Source organism: Crocodylus porosus, unplaced genomic scaffold (assembly GCF_001723895.1).
Source record: "Crocodylus porosus isolate Cpor-Errol unplaced genomic scaffold, CroPor_comp1, whole genome shotgun sequence".
Taxonomy (NCBI): domain Eukaryota; kingdom Metazoa; phylum Chordata; order Crocodylia; family Crocodylidae; genus Crocodylus; species Crocodylus porosus.
In genome coordinates, this window is record NW_017728948.1 from 33,092,868 (window position 1) to 33,112,856 (window position 19,989).

At 46.7% G+C, this 19,989-nt stretch overlaps 1 long non-coding RNA gene across 1 annotated transcript in view; it reads right to left on the reverse strand.

The window, feature by feature from the left end:
• LOC109322409 overlaps nt 1-19,989 on the reverse strand; it is a 50,678-nt gene that overhangs the window by 11,951 nt on the left and 18,738 nt on the right. The window contains exon 2 of the long non-coding RNA XR_002104384.1: nt 13,456-13,513. This is a non-coding gene — a long non-coding RNA (uncharacterized LOC109322409). The remainder of the gene's footprint in view (nt 1-13,455; nt 13,514-19,989) is intronic.

The following is a 19,989-nucleotide window of genomic DNA, read 5'->3' on the forward strand; positions in this document are numbered from 1 at the left end:
GCCGGCCCAAGGGCGCCGAGACTAGGGCGGCGGGAGCGCTCCAGACCCAAGGCGGAGCCGGCGATTAGCCAGGTGCTGGCTAGAACCCGGCCCAGGGGGCGCCGATATTAAGCGGCGCCAGTGAGCCGGATCCAGGGGGCGCCAGCAAGTAGCTGGGCGCCAGCGAGACAGGCCCACAGCGCAGGAAGCGGGCTGGTGACAGAAGCCCGGCCCAAGGGGGCTCCAGGGGCGAGGAGCCCCGGGGCCCGAGAGAGAGAACGAGGGCCCCCGAGGGGCGAGGGACCATCCAAACGTCCCCAGAACAGCTGCGAGGCTTGGGGCGTGCTGAGGGGGAGGTTTGGAGGCACGCATTGCCCTTAAGGCGGGACGCATATCAAAACCCCATTCTGGACTAGGGACAAGACACCAATACCGTCCATTAGGGAACAGGCAGCCTCCACAATATATATATGTCATCAAAGTCGTGGCGGGCAAGATTCTGAGGGTGCTATGTCACCCTAACGTGATGGTAGGGGGCGCTAGGGGGTTCACGGCCGCCCCTAGCCGCTGCTCCCTCACAGCATGGTAGGCAAGATGGGAAGCTGCCCTAAGGACAGAATGAGGCATAATTATAGAGCCACCAAGGGGCACCATGGCCAAGATTTGAATTACTCTGAGTCTTGGGGGAGCCTGCAGCAGTGGTAGCCAGAAGGAGCTGCCACCTAAACTGCTTTCATAGATTCATAGATGTTTGGGTTAGAAGGGACCTTAACAGATCACTGAATCTGACCCTCTGCTCTGAGCAGGAAAAAGTGCTGGGATCAGATGACCCGAGCCAGGTGCATGTCCAGCTTCTTCTGAAAGACCCCCAAGGTAGGAGAGAGCACCACCTCCCTCAGAAGCCCATTGCAGAATCTGGCAACCCTTACCATAAAGAAGTTCTTCTTGATGTCCAGCCTAAATCTGTTTTCCATCAGTTGTGGCCGTTGTTCCTAGTTACTCTGAGGGGTGCCCTGGTAAACAGAGCATCTCCTATTCCTTGGTCTCCCCTTCCACCCTGATGAATTTGTAAGTGGCCACAAGATCACCTGTCAGCCTTCTCTTTTGGAGGCTGAAGAGATCCAGGGCCCTCAATCTCTCCTCATAGGGCTTTGCCTACAGGCTCCTAACCATACAAGTGGCCCTTCTCTAAACCCTCTCGACGTTGTCCACATCCCTCTTAAAGTCTGGCACCCAAAACTGAATGCAGCACTCCAACTGTGGCCTGACCAAGGTCACTTAGGGGGAAGTATCACTACCCTGGACCTGTTTGTCATGCACCTGCTAATGCATGATAAAGTGTGGTTAGTTTTATTGATTGCTTTGTCACATTGATGACTCATGTTCATCTTTGTTACCAGATTTGCCCACTACTTTGGGGTGTGCTTATTTATTAGGGCTAGGGTCTTGGTAATTCTATTAATGTGCTGCTTGTGTTACTGGTGTTTCTATACGGAGCTGTATCTCTCCCCCTGCAAGCCCTCACCCCCAGTGGAGCTATCTTGCAGGACTCAGTTCAGTGGGGCTGGGTTCCTCCAGTCCCCAAATCAGTCATACACACAAACACACACAGATTAATGTGACATGCCTGACCTGGCCGGGTTGATCAGCATGGACAGGCTGACACCCTCATATGCCAAGAATCAGTTCATCAGAGCAACAATAACCACAGTCAGACACAAGCACACAGTTAAACAGAATACCTCTGGATCTGACTGGGTGTCCAGATGACACCCTCATGGGCCAGCATTCAGTTAGTTCATCGGGGCATCAGCCTGTACAAGCTGATCCCCTTATGTGTTTCAAACTCAGCACGTCCCAATCTTTTAGTCTCTTGATGAGCAGACCCCACAGTATTTCTGGGTTTCACAGGGATCTTTAGCTTAGGTAAGAGGGGCGTTGCTGCAGAACAAGTGGGGAAAGGAGAAGTAAAGAAGGCAAACTATACCCAGTTACCACCAGTTTGACTATAAAAGTTATTTCTTGCTAAGTAGATGAAATATATATTGACACTAGTAGTGATAGACATGCAAAGGAAAAACAAACACAAACAGTCACAGTATACCCCGGTTTCACTAAGTATTTGGGGAAACTTAGCTCAAGCTTAACTAATACAGTTCAAGTTCAGAAATCTATGCTTAGAGAGAGAGAAGAGAAAAGAGAGAGAGAGCTGGGATCTCACCAGTCCAAGGCACTCGGATTGCAGAATTGACAAGTCAAAGTTCTCAGCACGATCCTTGAAGGGAGATGATCTACCTCCTTCAGCCTCTCCAGAAGAAAGCGGATGGTGTCAGCACACACGCTGCTGCTTCTTTTACAAATTTTTATACCCCCAGTTCAGCTTCTTTCAAGCATTCTCAATAGTGTAAATCAAATTGTCTTTTCTATTGACAAGGGGTTATCTGATTGGAACATCTCAGGAACCTGACTGATACTTAGGAAACACATACTTAGGAGCCAGCTTGACATTCCTATGGATAGCACATATACTTGATGGAATATCTCCTGGTGTCTTCAGAAAAAATAGATTGCAGCATCAGGGTTTTGGATTTTTACTTGCTGTGAACAAGCCTCAGCTTAGCATGACTTTTCCAGATCTTACTATAGTCTTTTAACAGACTTAAGGCAATTATTGGAGTGTTCATAACCGGTTGTGGAGAGGACTTCCACCAGTTGTCTCGGAAAAAGTATGACAACACTTGTGGTCAGGGCTCCAACAGGCTGGACACTGCGATGAACCCTGTACCGTTGTTCAAATGTTATCTGTACCCCCTCGGACTTGGTCTATTGCCTCAGCATTCCCTAACCCAGCAACCGAGTCTTAGCCAATTAAGTTTACATAGGCCTCCCATAGTGGGACCAGGGAATGTACGGCCCAAAATGCCTAGTAAATTTACTTTTGCTTAGAGGTGTGTGTGTGTCTGGGGGGGGGGGAAATCCAGATTAGAACTGGTCTGATAAATGCTGAGCTGGGTGTGAGGGTTGATTTAGCATTTGGAACACAGATTCCCCATCATACAGTGCTCCCCTGCTTCGCTGATCCCAGAATTCACTGCAGTCTCTGCTTCAGGTTTTCTGTTCTCCATCTCTCATGTAAATGAATGGTCATCTGGTCCCATCTCAGATACAAATGAGACCTAGGGCAATTGTTTCACCTCTGTCACCCTTATCTGGAGGGTTTTAGGTGTGTCTCTCACTGCGTCTTAATCGGTTTCTGTTTAGGTAGAGGAGCGCAGGGAGGAATTCTTTGTGAGTCAGACAATCTGTGTCCTGCACCAGGGTTCCCCAAGAACATGGAGCTGACAGGTAACATCTTGGTGTCAACAATGACTCTGAAATTGTTTTTTACTGCTGTGATGATAAGAAAGTCCTACTCTGGTCTATAAGTGTGCTGGTGATTCCTTCTTCCTAGATGTAGCCCCTTGTACTTGTCCTTGTTGAACTGCATCCTATTCTGTTCTGCCCACTTTTCCAACCTGTCCAGATCCACCTGGATTCATGCCCTACCCTCTAACATGTTAACTTTACCCCATAATTTGGGATCATCTATGAATTTGGATGGAGTGCTCTCCATGCCCTCATTCAAGTCACTGATAAAGACCTTAAACAGCACAGATCCAAGGACCAAGCCTTGTGGGACTCCACTGTCCACATCTTTTCAGGCTTAGTTTCTTCTAGGGAGGGGGCTCTCATCTCTTATGGGCGGGCTCAGACCCCACAAGCTCCCTCTGTAATTCAAACCCTGGCCACAACCACCCCTGGGACTCCAGCCTTGTTAAACCATGGTATAGAGTATGTTATCTCAGAAATGTTGCAAACTCTCACAAACAGGCTCTGCAGGCACTGCAACTGCACATGGGGGAGAGGCCACAGTTGGCAACTTGGATATGGCCTCAGGGATCACTGCCACCTGCAGCTGGGGCCCTGTGGATGTGTCAGCTCTGCAGAAAGAAGACCCAGGATTGGACCCTCCTCCTGGATTGACTGGTGATGATCACAGAGGACCAGCAGACACATGCATGGACATGGTAGGCAGAGAATGTTGCTTCACAGGACAGGTAGCAGGCACAGGACATGGCCCACTAGGAGGCATGGGACTGGTATGAGGAGGCAAGAAAGCAGCATGAGGAGGAACAGGACTGGATGGACTAGAAGTTCAGAGTGCAGCTCCATGACCATGACCATGAGCGCGTGAAGGCTCTGCAGGAGCAGGGCAGTCATAGCCAGAGCAGTGCAGGCCATGGAATGCTGGGTGCTGGACACCATCCTGGCCCTGGCAGTTACCTTCATGCTGCCCAGTGGCCTGACCCTGACCCTAGCCCCACCTGGCCTCTGGCAGCCTCCCAATGCCCAGCAGCTGCACAATGGGCCTGTGCTGCCTCCACCAGCCAGGAGCCCCTGCTGCACCATTCACCCCAGGTCCATGAAGGCATGGAGCTGGATCTGCCTGCAATGGGGCTGGGACCATGCAGTGACCCTAGCCACCAGCTACCAGAGGGGGAGCCACCTGCACCGGGGGACCAGCAGCTGTCATCATCTGGACCCCTGGCATTGCTACATCATGCATACCCTCAGGGATACAGCCAGAGGCCAGAGTGCTGCCTACCTGTCTCCAAGCTCTGCTTCCTAGGTGCCCCCACCCCACAGCCCCCAACCACATTGCAAATAGTTTGCGCAGAGAAAAGGGTGTTTTATTGTGGATGGGTGGTTCAGGGGTTGTGTTGTTGTGGGGGGCTGTTTATTGTGAGGGGATATACAATGTTTTTCTGAGAACTGTATGCAGTGAGCATGGTACTGGAGATGGGCAGTGGGGAGGAGGTCTGTGGGCAACACAGCAGGGAGTGCAGGAGGAGGTGATTAGCCAGTGCCTCTCATACCCAGTGCCCTGGTCCCCACTGGTGGGTGTGTGGTTTGCCGATGGCCATGGTGGTGGGGAAAGTGGGAGGAGGCCGCTGCTGTCACTGCCACTACAGCTGGTGCTCCCAGTTCCAGGTGGAACTCTGCCCAGGCCTCATGAAACAGCTCCCCCCAGGCCTCACAGTTGTAATGCAGCATGCAGGCCTCAACAATGACCCAGGGGATGCTGTCCTCAGTAAACTCAAGATGGGTGGTGAGTGTGTGCCAGCATCCCTTGAGGTGGCCAAAGGACACTCCACCAGGGCATGAGTCCAGCCCAAGCACCTGTTGAAGTGGGCCTGATGAGGATCCAGCTGGACAGTGTAGGGTCCCCTGAGCCAGGGGAGGAGCAGATAGGTCCCCAGCAAGGAGGGGCAGGAGCACCATGGAGGTCTGGTGTCCCAGCACAAAGTGCCCATGCTGTACCAGGACTGGCAGTGCAGAGTTCCAGAAGATGTAAGCACTGCTCACCCAGCCAGCATTCACACTGGTGAAGGCATAGTGGTGGTTAATGATGCCCTAGAGCACAATGGAAGCTGGCATGGTGGGCCAGCAAGAGCCTGAGGTGCTGGGCTTCACTGCCAGGGGTAGAGGCTGGTGCAGCATGTAACAGGAAGTCAGAGGCTGCAGCTAGAGAGCTGCCTTGTGCTGCCCCCATTCTGTGAATGCTGCTCCTGGCCAGAAACACAGCTGGCCAGGGAGCAGGAAACGGGTCTGCTTTTTCAAGATGGTCTCCATCCACAGGTAGCTGTGGCTGGAACCTCCAGTTCCCTCTGGTGGCAGCAGGCACCTATTGCAGGGCCCCAGGAAGCTGAAGCAGTTTGCTGCCATGAGCAGCAAATCTGTCCCCATGTTCTACATATGTAGAAGCCTACCCAGAAGCATTTACTCGTGAGTATTTTACTAGCAAGTAAATGGGTGCCACATCAAATGCACTTCTAGACACACCCACTGAGTAGTACCTTACTCTATTGTTTCAGTAGGACCACTTAGAGAGAGCCAGAATATGATTTCCATAATAATACTCAATCCAGGGATAAAATAACTCCCAGAATAAAAGCAGTGCAATCACAAAATGTCCTAGAGCAAGGTAATGCTACAAGTTAGAATGCTTATCAGTTGGAAGCAGCAGAGGAGAAGAAACGTATAGGTGAATTACTGTGTTTACTCAAATCTAAGAAGAGTTTTTTTCCCCCCCTAATCAGCATGGGGGAGGAAACCCCTCATCTTACATTTGTATGTCAGAATGGGGGAGGTGGGGCAGGAGGCTGCTGTGAAACCCACAGCAAACTCCTGCCCCTGTTTCTGCTTGCCTTCTGCAGCTTCCGATTCCTTCCGCACTGCCTCTTTCTTCCCCACCCTGTTTTAGTGTCATGCATAGTTCAGATTTGGCTCTGGCTGAGTTCCCTCCTGGCCATGGAGCACATGGAAACTTAATCCCCTGCCTGGCCAATCAGTAGTGCTGACACTGCTGCGTGGCCTGGCAAGGGCTGAGCTTCCACGTGCTGTGCTCCAGGAGGGAACAAAGCCTGAGCATCTGACAGCAAGGGGATGGAGAGGTACAGAAGACAGGGAGTAACTGTTAAGGGGCAGAGACAATGGGGAGCTGGGGGTAGACAGTTCAAGTGGCAGGGGGGCAGGAAGCCTGCAGCAGGGAGATGGAGAGCAAGGGAGATAGATACCCACCTGGCCACCCCCAGCCACTGCTTTCCCTCTGAGTCCAGACCCATGCTATTACAAACAACCCTCTGAATTAAATTATTTGCCTGTAAAATTATATATGGAAAATTTATAAATTTATTATAAAATCTAATTATTGGGGGGAGATAATCTTAAATTCTGGGCATACTTAGATTCAAGTAAATATGACCGTTTAATGTAAAATAACTGAACCACCAATGAGATGCAGCTCTGAAAAAGATGCTTATAGTGGTACATCCACTAAATATAGAAAAGTGTTTATATCTTTTAGTCCTATGCTGCTGTATTTCTCTTCAGTGCAAGAAACTTATAAGACCTCATATGAAAAAAGTGTAAAAGATTAATTCAAATTGAAATAGTTGTAGAGAAAGGCCATGAGAGAATGTAAGAGGTCAGCTTGTTCAGCCTATGAGAACAAAAGGGGATATCACCTCCCAAAGGAATAAATGTGTGAGGGTGAAAAAATATAAAGCTATTATATAATATGTTGCTCTGAGAACAAATAGGTATAAGGGGGCTGTGAATAAATTTTGGAAGTTAGAGGAAGTTTTCCAACTATGGAAGGAATTAAGTTCTGAAATGTTCTTCCAGGAGGAGTAGTAAGATAAGGAACCTAACTGGTTTCAAGACATGGCTTGATTAAATTATGAAAAGGCATGTAGGGTGCTTACGATAGCAGGGGATTATATGATCATGACAGCAAGCAACTGGATTTAGGAGCATAGGCCTAAGGCCACTGCTTTCATAACCTGATTCAGATCTACCTTGGAAATAACTTTTTGCCCTCACTACTCTGATAAGCTTTTAAAAATTCATTGACCTCCAGCAAACAAGAACTGTTCCTTCTTCACCAGGAACAAAATGATGGAAACGCTTCCTTTTTATGTCTTTGTGTTTGTTGGTTCCACTCGTAGGCACTGACTTCGTGGGTGCCCTGGTGCTCAAGCACCCACCAAAAAAAATTGGCGCATGCTCAACACCCACAGAGCCATGTCTGCAGATGTTAAAAAATTAAAAAGTGCCTTACTGGAAGAAGCAGTGCATTACTTCAACCTGGCTCTGTAGTGTCTGTAAAGATTGGGCACTTCAGTGGGGCTTTTTGGCACTTTTAGCTAAAGCTAATTCAATCAGCTATTAGATAAAAATGCCAAAAAAGCTCCACTAAAGCACTTGATCTTTACAGATGCTACAAATCCAGGTAGAAGTAACACATTGCCTCTTCTGGGCATAAATAGAGCTCAGCATGGGAATGCACCAAGTTAAAAGTAAAGTGCCATTTTTTGTTGTTGTTAATGTCTGCAGGCACCCACCAGCAAAAAACGAAGTCGACACCTGTGGCTTCACTAGCATGAGGTTTCCAGCAGTCGTATTTCTGTGATGCTGCTTAGCATGAGTAAGGACAGCAGAATCTGAAAATTAAGGCCAAGACCATAAAAAGTTTCTTCCCATTGCTGATTGACATGGACAGTACATGCTGTGTTCTGGCAAGCCTCAATTAGCTTAACAGCTCCCAGGTATCTGTTAAAATCTGGATAAATTTAGAGCAAAGCTGAGGACTGAAACATCTTCCAGTAGCTTTAGAAAATCAAATGACTAGGAAAGGTATGTAAAGCTGACTTTCATTCCATCAGTTCAAATATACTAAAGTTGAATTCTGGCTGTGGCAAGGATCTGAGCCATTGACCACGAGGACTGAAAGGGTCTTCCTGGGATATCAAATCCTGTCCCCTGTGTTCACATGTAGCAATTTTGTCTAAAGGGTCCACAAGATTGTCCACTTCAACCTTTCTTGTTCACCAAAACCATAAAGCACCCTAATGAAAAACCCTACACTGTGCCACAAGAGAGACAAGAACACCAGCAGGGGACAAGATGGTCTCCACCTCCGTTCAAAAGGTAAGATTCTGTTCTCTGACAGGGGGATATCAAGGGGACCCACTGGAGGGCTCTATACTAATGCTAGGAGCACGTTGAACAAGCAGGAAGAACTCACACTCCTGCTTGCAAACAAAGACTTTGACCTGGTTGGCTTAACTGAAACCTGATGGGACCCTACCCATGATTGCGCAGTAGGCATTGAGGGCTATAGGCTGTACAGATGTGATAGAGTGGGGGGGAAAAAAAGGGTAGGGGGATATTGCTTTCTATGTTAAGGAGCAATTCATGTCTTTACTGATCAAGATGGGATCAGAAGAGGGGCAAATTGAAGCACTGTGGGTCAGAATACAAGGGGGTCAGGATGAAAGTGACTTGGTAGTGAGAGTCTATTACAGACCAAGAAGATGAACTAGACCAGGAACTCTCAAGGCAACTCTCAGAGACCATTCACTCAAGGGATATGGTTGTCATGGGTGACCTTAACTATCAAGACATCTGCTGGAAAGAGCAGTTGGCTAGATCTGACCATTCACATAGGTTCCTAACCTGCATACAGGACCTTCATCTAATGCACTTCAATGAGTTGTGTTTTTTTTGGCATCAGTATTCCTGAGCATGGACAAAGACAAATCTCCAAATTTGACCATAAACAAGCACAGCAGAGACACCTACGGTTAGCACTGACCTCGTGAAGGGACACTTGGATGGGCTTGATGCGTTCAAGTCAGCAGGCCCAGATGATCTTCACCCAGAGGGGCTGAAAGAATTAGCCAGTGTCATAGCAGAACCACTAGCAAGACTGTTTGAGCACTCATGGCACTCCGGACAAGTCCTAGAAGACTGCAAAAGGGCCAATGTGGTTGCTATTTTCAAAAAGGGGAGGAAGAAAGATCTGGGCTATAGACCAGTTAGCTTCACCTGTGTCCTTGGGAAAACCTTTGAAAAAATCATTAAGGATTTCATTCAGTCCAGCAGGAAAAATAATGCTGAAAGGCAACCAGCATGGATCCATAGCAGGTAGATCCTGCCTGACAAACCTTGTTTCTTTTTATAACCAGGTCATAAACTACTTAGATGCAGGAGTCGAGGTGGATGTTATATACTTGGATTTTAAAAAAAGCCTTTGATACGGTGTCACGTCCCATTCTCATAAAAAAAACTAAGCGGCTGTGACTTCAATAATTACACAGTCAGGTGGGTGGTGAATTGGCTAATGGGATGCACCCAGAGAGTGGTGGTGGATGGGTCAGTATAGACCTAGAAGATGTGGGCAGTGGGGTCCCTCAAGGCTCAGTCCTTGGATCAGTGCTGTTCAGTATCTTCATCAGTGACTTGGAGGAGGGTGTGGAGAGCACACGGTCCAAATTTGCAGATGACACCAAATTATGGGGCAAGATAAACACACCGGAGGGTAGGGAATGGATTCAGGTGGATTTGGACAGGCTAAAAAAGTGGGAAGAACAAAATAGGATGCAGTTTAGCAAGGATAAGTGCAAGGTATTGCACCTGGGGAGCAGGAATCACCAATACATTTATAGATGAGGCGATGACTTCTTAAGCAGCACAGCAGCAGAGAGGGATCTCAGAGTCATAGTTGACTTCAAAATGAACATGAGTTGACAATGTGACAAACTGATCAACAGAGCTAATCACACTTTATCATGCATTAATAGGTGCATCACAAGCAGGTGTAAGGAGGTGATACTTCCCCTCTACATGATGTTAGTAAGGCCGCAGCTGGAGTACTGCATCCAGTTTTGGGCGTTGCACTTCAAGAGGCATGTGGATAACATTGAGAGGATCCAGAGGAGGGCCACTCATACGGTTAGGGGCTGGCAGGTAAGGTCCCATGAGGGGAGACCGAATGATCTGCAGACCCGTCCCCTTGATAATCCCTCTCTCAGTGCCACCCACCCCAGGTGCAGCCTGACTGAGCCTGCCCCACCAGGAAGAGCCTGGCACTGCCCTGGCCCCAACCTGCAGTGGCAATCTGCCCTGCCCTGCTCTGCCCCACACAGATCTAGGGGTACACACCCCCCATGCCTCCTGAGGTGCATGTAGCATCAGAAGCCATGGCCCCCAGATGAGCCACTTGCATCTCAGTCCTGCATCGCACCCCACCCTGGCTGTGACCACAATCATTTGCCTGGACATGCACACAAGAACATGCCTTTTATGCAGCAGCTGAGTACCATTCTGGTTCCTGGGGCCCAAACTTCAGCTATGCGGTTTACACAAGCATAAGCCACCTATCTGAGCCCCTGCCCTGGCCTGGCACCTCTGGTGACATGTCACTTGAGGAGAAGGCCTCTGGGAAGAACAGCACCCTGTCCTGCCCAGATCCCCAACTGTAGTTTCCACCAGCAGTTTGGGGAACCCTGGCCAGCACCTACCTCAACAGCTGCGCAGCCCCAGAGCCAGACACAAGGCATGGCCGGCCATGATACCACCAGGCATCAGCAGCACCAGCTCCTCCCAGGGGTAGCATCTGGACCCACACGGGAACAACCAGTGGCCAGGGTACTAGCCACTTCCCCCTGGGCTCTGCCTCCTATGCACCCCTATCCCAAAACCCCCCACTCTGGGACACCATGAAAATTACTTTGTAAATCATTTTCATGGGGGAAAAGGTCTTCCTAATGGGGGTCCAGGTGACCAGTGTAGGGCCACATGAGCCAGGGTAGGAGTTGGTAGGCAGGGTCCCCCATGAACAGGGGTGGGACCATGACAGTGCCCATCTGCAGGTCTGGCACCCCAGTGAAAAACATCCACTCTCCACCAGTCCTGCCAGGCCAGAGTTCTGAAACACATGGGCATTGGGCATGCTTCCCACCCAGCTGGTGCTCATATGCATGAATGTCCTGCTGTGGTCCATGATAGCCTGCAGGACCACAAAGTGAAATACCCTGTGACTGTAATAGGATGGTCTCCTTGGGATGGGCAGGTGACAGGGATGTGGGTCCAGTCTAGGGCCCCAATGCATTGGGGAAATCCCAGTGCACAGAATCCTGCCACCACTGCCAGGGGTCATGGATGCAGAGCATGGTATGCCCCAGTATGTTCTGGTGGGGAGGCCCTACACACCTCCAGAATAGCCTGCCTGGTAGTGGCTTTGCCCACATCAAACAGCTGCCTGACATACTGAAGGCTGGTGGGTGTGGCCAGCTTCAGCAGTGCAAGGGCCAGCCAGGTGTCAGCAGGAAGAGCTAGGCAAATGCTGGTGTCCTGCTGCTCCAGGTGAGGCTGGAGCTGCTGGTGCAGGTGACCCAGAAGGTGGCCTGGGTTATGCAGAAGCCACCCAGCCACTGCTCATTTTCCCAGGTCTGCTAGATGATGTGCAGCCACCAGTGCTGGTAGGGCTGGAAGTGGTGGGGTTGGAGGCCCAGGAGGGCAAGGGCAGCCCTGGTGGTGTCATCATGGAGACCCTCATTGGTGTCCCTGGTGGCAGCAGTAGCAGCCCTGGGATAGTGTGCAGAAGACAGGCAGGCAGTTACTTGGCATGGGGGAGCTGGACGGGATGAGATGGTCATGGACTAGGCAGTCATCAGTACAGTGGGCCAGCCAGATTGCAAGGCACTGGTCATCACTGCCAGGGGTAGGGGCTGGAGCAGCCACAGCACAGGGAGGCAGAGTAGCCAAAGAGAGAGCTGCCACATTCTGTTCTTGAGCTTGGCATGCTGCTCCTGGGCAAGGAAGAGCCTGGCCAGAGAGCAGAGAGTATGGATGGCTTTTTAAAAGGGCTTGCAGGTGCTCGCAACTGCAGCCAGAGCCTAGAGCTCCTCTCACCTCCTCCCCCAGAGGCCGCAGGGACCCACTGAAGGGCTGCAGGGAACTGGGTGAAATCATTCCCCTAGTCTCTGCATGGGTCCTGGGGCCCAAACTTCAGCTATGCAGTTTACACAAGCATAAGCCACCTATCTGAGCCCCTGCCCTGGCCTGGTTCCTGGGGCCCAAACTTCAGCTATGCGGTTTACACAAGCATAAGCCACCTATCTGAGCCCCTGCCCTGGCCTGGCACCTCTGGTGACATGTCACTTGAGGAGAAGGCCTCTGGGAAGAACAGCACCCTGTTCTGCCCAGATCCCCAACTGTAGTTTCCACCAGCAGTTTGGGGAACCCTGGCCAGCAAACCCCTGACCCAAACCCCTTACTTCTGCTTAGCCTACACCAGAGTAAATCTAAGCCAAAGTAAATGTATGTATAGATGCACCCAGTAGCATCAACTTTCTCTGCTTCTGCACTGGCTTATTTCAGTGGAGTACGTCAAGTTTCACCAATGACATCTAGAATATTACAATGCCTCATACATATGGGCTGTTGCTTATTTCATAGCCTGTTGTTTGATTGACTGGACAATGATGCATATTTATTTTTTGGAACAAGATCCAATTAAAAACTGTGAGTATACAGAAGATTCACTAGCATTAGTTAATTAAAATGTCAATGAACTTTTAAATATATGTATTCACAAATGAGTGCACAAATTCATCAAGAAAGAGTTAAATATTTTAAACAGTTTCTCTTATTCTGAGCAGAGTGGTTTCATCTGCTGTTAGTAGAAGTCAAATTTACTACCAAAGGAAACCATAAAGAGCAAGGCTATGAACAGAGGCTGATATTCATATGCATTTGGGGATTTTTAGTGCAAAATTCAGATAAAATTATGAATAAATGCAAATTTTCCCTGGTTTGCATTTATCCATGGGTGAAATTTCATGCATGAGACCTTCTCCCCTTCTGCCCCCTGAGATATCTGTGAAGCTTTAATCTGGGTCTAATTTGCTCCTCTAGCACATGGATTTGAACTTTGTTTGTTTGTTTGTTTGTTTGTTTGTTTTGGGAGGGGGGGCGGCTGGTTTACTACTGGTTTACTACTAGGCTGTTAAGAGGTGATTCTGGTACCACAGCGAGGTTATCCTGGTACCTGGCATCAGAACCACAGTTCACCAACAACAGGCTTACCTAGTTGCATATCATCCAGATTCATCATGTAAAGTTATTCTGGTTCATCCAATGTTCCCTAAGAGAGAATTTACAATTAATTTCTACAGGCCACTAGGGCAGGCTTCAAGTTTAAACAAAGTTATTTAACAAGCAGCTGCAAACACTTGCTACATAAAGGTTATTAGCTTGAATCCTCCTTTGGTGACTAAGGGATATTGTAGTTATTGCTCTCCAGGGCAACTGCCAGGCTGAATAGACATAGATTGATTGCCATGGGAATGACAGATCTTCAAGCAATGGAAGGGAAGTTATCTTTTTGTCTGTCTGTCTATCTACATAACCTCTCTGCCACCCCCTCTTGGCAGTAAAAAGTGTTGGATTTGATTACCAATAGTTTCTTTATTTAAAAAGTACCTTATACAACACTAACCTTGAGGCCCTGACCATAATCCTGAGAAACTAAATTATATTGTCTGGGTGCTGTCACAGGCCGCTGGGCACTGTGAGTGTATCAATTTTATCACAGGCCAACTGGGCTGTTTGATTCGGTTTCAGATTGAGAAGGCAAAGTTGGGAGTGAAGTTGGGAGCAAATTTATTATAGCTTACACACACACAACAGTTAACAGAAAGATAAATGTGATAAGCAGATAATGCCGTTTTAAAGAGCTAATAGTAAATAACAGATAATAACAACAGATAGATCAATTTTGTCGCAGGCCAACTGAGCACTGCGAGGGTATTAGCCACTGGACTGTTCAAAACAACAGATAGACAGACGTGGGTTGGCAACTTATCGATAGTCCCTCAATGCCAGGTGCATTTCAAGTGATTCTAGCAAAGTCAGGCGTCCCCAATCAACTCTGTCAGAGGGATTACCGGGGAAGGTCCCTTGATCAGGATCCGATCCTCACTCACACCGGGAGTCTTAAGAATACTGACCCCAGTATTCTTTCCTGCCATGGCAGGGGGTCGGAGTAGATGATCTGCTCAGGTCCCTTCCGACCCTACAAACTATGAAACTATGAGTCCAGGGTCTGGGCGTGGAACAGAAATAACTGTTCCCTCCTCCCTTGCTGGTTACCTGATGCATATGCTTTTTATACCTAGTCTTATGCTAAGCTGTTGGCATAATATTACCCTATAGCTGTTACCCTATAAGTTTGAAAGATGTTAAAAATTATCATAAAAGGTTACTACCAGACTAGGGTTTATCCAATAAGTAAATTATAATGAAGCACCTTTAGGTTTGAAATTGACATTGCTCCACCTAAGCCCCAACCCCTTTTAGGTTTCATTTGAATATTCTTTCTTGGGATGTGCTTTCCTGGAATGTGTTGGGTGTGCCAGGGAGTTGTATCCAGTTTTTTATCGTCAAAGCTGAACCCTGAGCAGAAACCGTTAGGTCAGCTAATCTCACATCTACAGCTTCACCTACGGGGCCCATTCAGTTCCACAAACAGTTAATTTCATCATTTTGGTTAAACTTATGACAGACAAGTTATATTTGCGGTTTACAAACTTACAAGCTTTATATTAACTAATATTACCTGCTTTGGAAAAATACCAAATGCTTCTAAGAAGCATATATTTATTGCTTATTAATCCCTCTGGTTTTGGTCATCACAGATGCTCGTGATGAGCAATAGTTCCCTACTTGCAAACAATGAGGTCAAAGGTTCAAGATAAAGATAACTAATGGTTAGGTGCTCCTCATCCTAAAATATTCCAAGCGATTCTCTGGTCCATGCATTAGATAGAGATACAATATTTCATCCTAATTTCAAATTTAATTGCATCTTAACGAAACTCTTATATGACTGGAATGCAAATCTGGTCTGGCCCATCTATGCCTTTCCACTTGCTCATGAACATGTGCCAGAAAAGAGCACCCACCTCCCTAGGAGTGAGCCAAGATCTTCCACCAGAATGTTTCCAAGATCACCTCAGCACCCCATTCCTGTTAACATGTTCCAAATTGATGTGGCCATTCTAGGATGTCTTTCTTAAGACACAAATCTCTGGCATGCTTGAGAACAGCTCCAGAACATTGATAGTCTCCTTCTTTCCTCCATGACATGTTACACGGTATATTTGTTTGTTTGTTTGTTTTTTAATTAGGGTGCCTTATGGTGAACAAGAAGTGTTGGAGTGGACAAGCTTGTGGATCCTTTGGACTAATGGTTGCCTGTGGCTATGCCAAGATGTTCCTCTTATACTGCTCTTGAGACAAAAATTTCTGGCAGGCTTGAGGATGGCTGGAATGACTCAGAGCAGCCCCACCAACATATTTCTGAGTTCAGAGGATGCAAGCAGGAGTAGGTGGGTGGGACATGCACAGGAAAGTCCCATCTGGATACAGACAACCCCCAGTTAATGCTCTCAATTGGTTCTGGGAAAACAGAGCATTAAGCAGAATTGTGTTAAGTGAAACCCATTTCCCCATAGGCATTAATGTAAATAGAAATAATTGGTTACTGCTGCTTCTTGTCGTAGCTTTTCACCATTGCAGCAGCCTCTGCCCACCCCTCCACCTGCCTGCTGGCCACTCTGGCCCCACGTGCCAGCCCACAGCCCATGCTCCTGCCAGCTCTGGCACCATGGAGCCCCGCACCCACTGCTTGTCCGTGCCACTGTTTCTCCCCACCACTTGCCCGCCAGCTGCTCCAGCACCATGTGCTAGCCTAGGCCCTGTGCTCCTGCTGCCTCACCATGGACCCTTGTTGGCACTGGAAGGGGCCCTGCACTGATGCCTGCCCCCCACTTGCTGCTTCTTGCTGCCGCTGCTTCTCTCCACCCCCCTCACCCACCAGTCACTCCAGAACCAGGTGCCAGCCCAGGCCATCCGCTCCTGCTACCCCACCCTGGACCCCTGCTGGCCCTAGCCCTGTGGCACCAGTGTAGGCCCCAAGCTCATGCCCACCCACCCACTTGCTGCCATTCACTGCTTTCTGCCACTGCTGCTGCTTTGCTGCGCGTTATAATGAAACTGGCTCAGTGGTAAGTGAAATCAGGTATGAATTTTAAATGAGCGCCATAGCGAAATAGCACTAAGTGAAACCACATTAAGCGGGGTTGGTTATACAGTGTTTCTGTTGTGTAGAAATAACCAATGGGACCTTTGGTCATCTGCAGTTCTCAAACAGTTATGTATGCTCTTCTATGAGTTCTCCAACACAAGTTGGTAGTAAGGCTCATACACTTTTACAGCCTTCACTCACAGAAATCACTTTTATATATTTTTAATGCCAATTTTGGCAGTAGTGGTAGTCCTAAAGAAAAAGAAGTCACTCTGCCTAGGAGACAATCATGAGAGGGCCAAATTTAGAGCAGCTTCAGTAAGAGAAAATTGTCTCATCTTTAAAACACCAGAGTGTGGTTAAAACATTGGTGTTTTTCCCAGCTTTGTCACGAATTTGCTGCGTCATCTCAGGTAAATCATTCTTCATGTCTGTAAAATGTAGCTGGTATCTGCCTACCTCAAAGGCATGTTGTTGAAGCTTAATTTATTAATGATCATAAGCTATTATGAGATTTCTAAATGGAAGAAAGAAATGATTCTATAGAAATACGCCATATTATAAGGTAGAATTTATATAACCTTGAGGCTACTCAGGAACTTTTTGAATTATTTTAAAGGATTTTGACCTTTAAGGTAAAGCTCAACAGCCTTGGGGAAGGCTTCAGTCAGAAGGAAATATGTGTTTGAGGGATAAATAACTCCTTTGTGGTTTACCATCATGAAGTTGGCACCAGAAAAAAAATTCAGTATTTAGTTGAATTTGTATAAGAAACAAAAACATAATGAAGAAGAGAAAGTTGTTCCCATATTAAAAATAGCCTGTGAAGCAAGACCTTTTCTGAGCTTATTTTATCCTATCTTGTATTCTGCTAGTGTTCCTTACAAAGCACTTTGCCCAAAAATAGAAAAGATATAGACATAAGTATCATTTATGTTCTCTTTACTTGTGGAAAAAACTGCTGGTTTGCTCTGTAAAAGACATTTACATGCAAAATTATAGTAATAGAATAATGCAAAAATATCTCCAAAGACAGATAAAGTCATGCCTTGTATCAGGCCAATGCAAGTTTTAATATTTCTGAAGAAAAAAAACCTTTCCCATTCAGACTTTACTAGGGATTTTGAGTCCCTTTATTTTAACATTTGTGTTATATATTGATTCAGTAAAAACATTATATCCTTCGTTTAATTGTAGCAATATAGCCAGTGATGAAGATTTTTGCACACTCAAAACCTTTTTCAGATTTTGGATGTCTGAGTTTTAAAAATGGGCCAAAATATAAGTATTTTCCTCAGAAAATCTTATTAGGTTGGAGAATAATTGTGCATAGCCTCATCTTGATTATACAAATTAGAATGGTCCTGTTACAAGCATCTAACAATGAAACAGGTCTTAGAATGGAAATACGGACACACTCATGTCTATAGCTCTGCTAGCGGCACCACTATAATAAGATATTGGGATACAATGCAAAATCAAAAGCAACATTCAACATACAGAAATGCAGTTGTGTTGATAGGCGGCTGAATAGCTGTTCAGGCAACTGACAGAATAAAACGAGTCTTCAAATTTGATGAAGATTTAATTCAATAGAGAAGCAATACAATACAAAAAATGAACTCCTATTCATTTACATACTAGTTATTATGTGGATGAAATATTATTTTTCTTTTCCTTTAAATTAAAGCTTTACACGGGAATTTAGATTTTGCAGTATTTATGTGAGTTGCTGCCATAATCTATCTTGTCTCTGAAACTGTGGATTTTTCTCACATTATATACACTTCATTCAGAGAGCATACAATCTCTGATTGAAATGGTGATTTACTTTGTGGTGCAGTGTTATTTGTTCTCCCTTGTTATGCTTTCTGAACTTTAGTCCATTCAAAAAATGAAACATAATTGTCACGTGATTTAACTACTTCTAAGGACATTTCAGTAAATTCTTGGAATTAAAAAAAATGTTTTCTCATCTTCTACTGTTGTGGAACTCTTCTTTTTTTTAAAAAAATATTAAAATATTTTTGGGATGCCTCTTCCCATACTATTGAACCAGCACTTAAATATTGCCCAATTACATTGTCTGAATGCCGACCTCAGATGCTTGCAGCAAGTTCCAGTTCCTAATGAAATCAATGGTAATTTTACTCTTGATTTCAATGAAAACAGGATCAGAGCCTCAGTGAGGCTGATGATTCCAAACTGCTGATTCAATGCCAGTGCCATGAAGGTAAGTACTGATGCACCTACACATTTAAGGAAAAGAGGGAAAGCAGTAGAAAGAAGGAATGCCCAGAAAAGCGTTGTAATTCTTGCAGCAGTAAATCTATATCTTTCATTTTTAATAGAATAACGTAAGAGAGGGAAAGGATGTGGTTACTGGAAAATTGTAACCTGTTGGCTTTTGCAAGGTTTCAGATCTTTGTGACACCAAAAATCTGCATGATTGAATCACCTGAATGATTTTCCAGGCATACACTGATGCCCTTCACACTTGCATCCGAACATATATCATGGGCAATAAAGAAAGAAAGAAAGAAAGATAAAGAAGCTGCAAAGAAAACAGGATTAACCATGGAAGTCATTAGGTTTTTAAATTACTGGAATAAATAAACGTCCTGCGCAGCCTCTCAGAATATCTGATTTTTTTTTTAAATCTGGTATCATAGTGTAAGGAGATGCTCAGAACCCTGATAAAGGTGGCCATTGTGTTGTCACTGGATAATAGTCTGCTTGGCTCAGAGGGACAGCTGAAGGGATGATCAGCTAATGAGGGTGGCACCACAAAGAGAGTTAGGAACTCCAGGTTATGAACACAGACTGCTGTGTAGAAGAGAAGCTCTTTTGTAATATTGGAGGAGGACAGAGGGTGTTTGATTGTGGACTCAAGGTTGTTTCTGTAAAGAATAAAACTGGTAAAATTGAAAAAAATGGGAATGGAACAGACTTGCTTACGTAAAGCAGCAGGCTAGGTGACCAACTTGCACATGGAAAATTTATCAGCAATTGCAATGCATTCTTCTCCCAACAGCTCTGATTCCGGGAATTAAAGAGTTAAGTAATGGCATCCCCTCCATGTCATGTATGGCCAGAAAAAAAGGACCAAAGAAGCCATAGGTCCTCTGTTAACAAGCCTAGGGAAACTCCTAACTTGGGGGTGGGCAATATAGAGAGGCCAAATAGAGAGTTGTCACGGACCAAATCAACACCCCACCTCATCCCCCTGCAACAACTCACCAAAACTTCCTATGGGGCTTTGAGTGGGTGTGGAGCAGTTTTCAGGAGTGGAACAAGTGTGATCCACTCCCTGCATGGCCTGCCCTATGGGGGAAGCAAAGCTGTGGGGGGTGTATGGGGGTATGTAGAGGGGGCATGTATGTGTGGGGGGCAGGCTGGGAGCCAGCCAGAGGTGAGAGGAAGTGGGGGGAGCACATGCAGCAAAGGTCATCTGGTTGGCAGTTGTCCCCACAGTGCTCCACATGGGGCTAAGCCCTGCAGGAGGCAACCCATGCCATACTCCCACCCACACC